A 6,610-nucleotide genomic window follows, 5' to 3' on the forward strand; every position below is an offset into this window, starting at 1 on the left:
CTGGTTTGTAATAATTAAACATCAAACTCAACGTGTATAAAAGGATACTTCTGAAGCAGCAGCACAAATTGCCTCAAAGGCAACTTTATTTGAAGATAAGCTGTAAAGTCTAGTAAATAGAAAAATTAAAAGGCCTCTTGAGTAAAAATGTTTGGAAATTGAATGCAAGTTTAAACAGCTTTTGAACTGTATAAACTGTTGGGGGGGGGAGGATTTTCTATAAACTTCAAAGAATTTTCAAACAATTCAATATTATACTCTTTTCTACCTAATTGCCCAATTTACTAATAAAAATTTCTATTAGAATACATTACCTAAAAGAATCAGAAAATTAAATCTGAAAGTTACAAGAGCAAAGAAAGGGCATGCAGGTCCTCATTAGTGAGAAAATGGATCACAGTTTCTCTTCTGTGATGGGAAACGAGGTCTGCACAGCCACCCACCTCAGTGGCAGACCAGTTTCCATGGTCAGTGTCTTTTAAAATGGACAGATCACAAATAATATGAATGAAATTTTTTGACCTGTGTGAAGAAACCATCAAAATTTTGAAAGTTCTAGAAAACTCTAATATTTTTCTGTAAAATTACAAATATTAAGTATTTTTATAGTAACATAAAGAGTTCTACTGAGATAATTACCAAGAAAAAAATGTTTTCCTAAAATCGATTTAGCCAATTCTACTGCTAGAAGGTAAAGTAATTAAAATTTAAAGAGAGCTTAATATGTTCTAGGTATCATTTCAATATCAGTTACTTGAAAATAATGGTTGTGGTGTTGAACTTTTGTTATTATTATCTTTCTACATTTTTCTACATCTGGTGACATAATGCACCCTTTCTCCCCACCTAAAAACTATCCCCTAAGAAAAGAAGAATTCCTTCTTAGAATAATTCTATAAATCAAGTCATAATAAATCAGGACTGAAATATACAAAGTCACCATAAGAATTCTGAATGCATTCCAAGTCAGGAAGTCTTATTAACATATCTAAACACAGTCTGCCTGAGTCAGAAGCAGAGTTGGCCAGCTATGGAATCATAGGTAAACCAAGAAGCAGAGTGGTACCTTCAAGGACTACTCAGACCATCATGTTTCCATAGCTGTGTGGGTCTCTAACTTGCTGAACTTTGGAATCACCAGGGACTTTTTTTAAACTATTGGTATCTAGGTCCTACCTCCAGAAATCCCAATTTGAATTGATCTGGTTTGTGCCTACGACACTGTAACTTTTTAAAACTTTCCAGAACTGCTACCTTATTGCCACGCTGTGAACAACTATATTGTAAAAATGAGCCCATCAAGTTGTTGGAAGAAGTAAAGAATGTTTTTCCTTATGCATTTTGTTTTATAAAAGCATGGTATAGAATACCATGTCATGTTTTGTTTGGATTATTAAAGAATGAGCAAGGCCATTTGAGAAGAAAGTATCTAAAAGCTATTGAGATTCAAGGTAAAGTTTAAAACAACAAATTCCTAGGTGAGACTTTTTCTTTTACTCTATCCTCACCCTTTACTGTGAATCTTCTGATTACTATAGAAGAAGGAAGAATTGAGAGGAGACTAGAAAAAGGTTGATAATTTATTAAATGAAACTTTACTTAACTTCTATAGAGTATCATAAAAATATGGCCACATCATCATCATCATCATCATCATCATCATCATCATCAAAGTTTCCTCCACTCAACTGGTCTCTGTTTTAATTTACATTAATGTAAAACATGAGTAGCCATAGCTGTATGATGAATAAGGATGGGCTTTGTACATCTTATCTGATCAAGTGAAACAAAGAGAATGAACCTTGGAATATACCAGAAATCATTAAATATTCTCTTTTTTTCTATACCACAAGGGATCTAGGAACCTATATGCGAGAGTTGTGATCATAACCCTTATATGAGCTTAGTTCAACTTTTTTTTTAAACCTGATATTTAGATATTTATTAAGTGTTAAATATGTGAATTATTTTTTTACTCTATGTATGTTATAAGCAAATAATGTAGAAAATACTTAAAAAGTTCATTATATGATTTTTAAATCCACCCAATATTGAGGAAAAAGATCAGAGATATGTAAATGTAGGAAAAAATAAATAGTTGCCTCATATAAATCCCAGCATCAGAATTTCTTTCACTGTTTACATGCATGTCCTCTCTAAGGTTATAATCTCTTTTTGTAGAATTACACATCTTCTCATTGTTATTAAGAAATAACCTATGTTAAATCAATATGTAACTAACATTTTCTCAAGTTCAACCACCTGTTGGATTCAAAATAAGTAACACAAATAGTAATAATTCAAATTTTAGTTGTACATTGCTACCTCCTATCTAGTCCTAGATCTCTAGTCTCATCCCTAGGTTATCATCCTTAGGGCATCTCAGAGGTATTAACCGACACTCTATTTTGCCTCAGTCTATCATTCATTCCACACATATGTTTGAACACTCTAAATGTACCAGATAAATCCTTTCATTACTTTTTACCCCTTGAAGATGATGACTTCCATAATCTCCTTCCACTGATTTATTCTGGAAAACCTTTATCATCTATTTAGGTCTCTCATTTATCCTCAGAAGTTCCAAAGGAAGAGGTGACAAAAGTCGAACTGAATGCACTTTCATCAGACTGGCCTCAGTCTATCCTGTCCTCTACAGATCTGAGGAGGACACTCAGCTTTTTAAAGCTTTGTGTCATCTTTCATTATCTGACCACTAAAGCCATAGAATTTTTGTCTCTACCTTCGAGAATCCCTTATAGAATTTAGACTTGGGATGCCTCAGTGGATCTTCAGTTAAGTGTCCAACTCTTTATTTCAGCTCAGATCAAGATCTCATGATTCATGAAATCAAGCCCTACGTGGGGCTCTGTGCTGACAGTGAGGTGATTCTCTCTTTCTCTCTCTGCCCTTTTCCATCTGTCTGTCTGTCTGTCTGTCTCTCTCAAAAATAAGGAGACTTTGTAAAAAACTAGACTTTTCAGCTTTTACCTACAATCTTTGTTTTAATCAAGGCTCATACCCAAGTTTTCTTAGCTATAACACAAAATACTCATCCTCCCCTAGTCTCTGTCTACAGGTGGTTACATACTCTAGTTTCCCTTCTCCAGTTCAAACGAATGCATCCAAATAAAAGTCTGGAAACAATTTGCCCTACCATTTTATTACTTACTTCCAACTCTAAATTACAGTTTTGTCTTAGAGATGGCTTTGCTGTATTTGTAAATTTAGGTAACAAAACTGATGCATATAAATAGTAAATAATATTTGACAGAATAAAAGTACTTTCTACATGTCCTAAGTTAATACAAATAATAAGTAAAATTATCCTAGTTTTAAAAACTATGAATCTAATCTAAAATAATATCAGGCTGGTTTCTTTGCAAGTAGTCCAAAGTAATCTGCAAAAGTGAGGAAATTACATGTTGATATAGATCACAGTGTTCCTGGATAGGCATGCTTTGGCCAGATCTCAAGCAAGCTATACAAGTAGTTAAATTGAGGAAAAAAGCACATTTATAATGAAAGTGTGTATTTGGCATAGTTAAAAATGTAGCACACAACATGTCTTTATACTGAAGAATATATTATGCATTGTTTCCTATTTTAAGGAAAGCTGTTTCATGACTCTGCCATCCTTGCTACAGATCATTGGCCCAGGTATGGACATCAGACTAAAAAGCTAGACATCTGTATAGATTACTCCAAAACTAACTCAAAATCTAGCAATCTTATACAGATTGATATTGACCAATGGAACTAATGAGACTCAACATCACAGAGAGTTTGATGGTATGACTTCTAGAGAGGGCTAGTAGGTTTTAGAAAATACAGACAAAAACAAAAACATGTAAAGGGAAAGAGTAGAAAAGATTGTTGATAATGACTAGAGAGTCATCAAGTCACCACTCTGATGCAGGGGATGGAGAAAGAGTGGCAGAGTGCATGTGGTAGGGAAATTGACACTTAGGACTTATTAAGTGCCAGGCACTGCTCTATGTACTTAACAAACAGTTAAGAACTGCTCGAAGAACTCCTCTATTCTTATGAAAACAGTGAGAAGGGCACCTAGGTAGCTTAATTGGTTAAGTGATTGTTTCTTGATTTCAGCTCAGGTCTTGATCTCCTGATTTGGTTTGTGGGATTGAGCCCTGCATCAGGTTTCACACTGACAGTGCAGAGCCTGCTTGGGATTCTCTCTCTCTCTCTCTCTCTCTCTCTCTGCCTCTCCCCCACTCACACACACTCTCTACCATTCTCTCTCTCAAAACAGACCAAAAAAATAAAAAAAGTGAGAAATATATCATTTTTATTGGCATTTAATAGCCTGATATCTTAGAGGCAAAAATGGGTTAAGGGTATGGGCTCTGAGACAGTCTGCCTTGGTTGGAATACTGGCTCTGTTGTTGCGAGAACCAAATGTGTTAATATTTGTGAATATGTTTAAAATATTGCCTGGCACATAGTAATCACTATATAAATGGGTAGTAATTATAAAAGTATAAATAAACATGTAAAATGTCAAGTCAGTCAGTTATTAGTGTTTACCAGAGCCAACAGGATATGTAGAGACATATATAAGGGATATTTAGGAACTGGCTTTTGTGTTAATGGAGGAGACGAAGTTCTGTAATCTGCTGTCTGCAAGCTCTAGAACTGGGAAAGTTCATAGTATAATTCATTCTGAGTCCAAAGGCCTGAAAACTAGGGGAGCTTATGGTAGAACTCCCATTATATGACTGAAGACATGACACCAGAGAGAATGATGGTGAAAGTCCCAGAGTCTGAAGGCCAAAGAACCAAGAGCTCTAATGTCTGAGAGCAGGAGAAGATGGACATTCCAGCTCAAGAGGAAAGAGAGAGAATTCACCTTCCTCTACCTTTTTTTTTTTTTTTTTCCTATTCAGGCCCTCAATGAATTGGATGATGCCCATCATATTGGTAAGAGTGGGTCTTCTTGGGGCACCTGGGTGGCTTAGCTGGTTAAGAATCTGACTCTGGATTTTGGCTCAGGTCATGATCTCACAGCTTGTGAAATCAAGCCCTGTGTGGGGCTCTGTGCTCATAGTGTGGAGCCTGCTTGGAATTCTCTGTTTCTCTGCACCTCCTCCACATATAAGCACTCTCTCTCTCAAAATAAATAAATAAACATAAAAAAAAAAATGGATCTTCTTTATTTAATCTACTGATTCAAATGCTAGAATCTTCTGGAAACACCTTCATAGGACACAACCAAAAATGATTTTACCAGCTATCTAGGCATCATTTGGCCCAGTCAAATTGACGTATAAAATTAAACATTACAGACTCCATATGCATGCTCTTAATAGTTGTGCTGAAGAGTGAGAGGAGAAATTGACCACTGCTATTTTAGGAGACAAAATAACCATATGTATTTGACCTTTGTGTATTGTACAAGAGGATGCTTTGTACAACTCCAGGCATTGGGGGAGCTGTCCACGTAGGCTACAACATAAATGATGTGCTTACCAAGTACAACAGTGTAAATGGTGTCCCCTACATTTATTCAATATCCAATCCAGATCCTGAATGAAGTCCCCATTCTTGTCCCATGAAGACTGTAATAGTATTCCCATGAAGTTGGTTTAGAGTGAAGAGTTCAGTCCACCTCTCTTGCCAATGGACCCTTACTACAAATGATTGTTACTCTAGGACTTAAAAATATTTAGATAAAATGAGAATGGGTTTCTTCCTTGCAACCCCAAAGAGTCATATTAACATACGCTTATTGAAATAAAAGTTTAAAAGGAAATTATTCCCATCCCTCAAATTCGGACTTAATACCTGTTTCAATTTTGTGTAGTTGATGTGCATATATTTGAATGGACAGACACGCTCTAGAAATGTATTGTACACTTAAGTAGATTTAATTAATATCTGTCAACCAAGGTGTTAAATAAAATGTAGCCATTTTATGGTCTTCTGACTTTTTAATGAGAGGAAAAGAATAAAGGCAATTTGGCAGTCCCTATAACCTAATGTCTTAGAGCGTTTCCTGAAACTAGCAAGTCTGCTTTTGTTTTATTTTGCATCAAGCTATCAGTAAGAAAACTTTACAGAATGTATTCCTAAAAATATCTTCCTTCTTCACTCTGGATGTGTGAATGATTCTCCATTGTAGCAAATTTCATTGTTTTGTTATGTGGCAAATAATCAGTACTGGTAAATAACTTTTTCTTTTTAAATGCCTTAGACATTATCAAAAAAAATCATGCATAGGCTTTTGACCAGTGAAAATACATACAGGATGTATATACTTCAATCAAGATATACTCTGGAAAAACTATTTTGGGGAAAAGAATTTAAATTAACATACTTCTTTTCTTAAAAAGTCAACATTTTAAGCATTGCCCTTCTATCTTATCATTAATAATTATTAGATGTACATGAAAATAGAACATTTGAATGTATGAATTTTATATTTAAAATTTATTGAATGAGATATTGATAAATTATACTTATGGAATATAACTATTTCATAATATTTTCGTACAGAGCTATAGTAAAAGACTTAGAATAAAAAATATACTTTATATATTTATAAAGACAATAAGTAGGGAATACATGTACAAAATTAATATTAAAACAA

This window comes from Hyaena hyaena, unplaced genomic scaffold (assembly GCF_003009895.1).
Source record: "Hyaena hyaena isolate Hyena2069 unplaced genomic scaffold, ASM300989v1 scaffold_1400, whole genome shotgun sequence".
In the NCBI taxonomy this organism is placed as follows: Eukaryota; Metazoa; Chordata; class Mammalia; order Carnivora; family Hyaenidae; genus Hyaena; species Hyaena hyaena.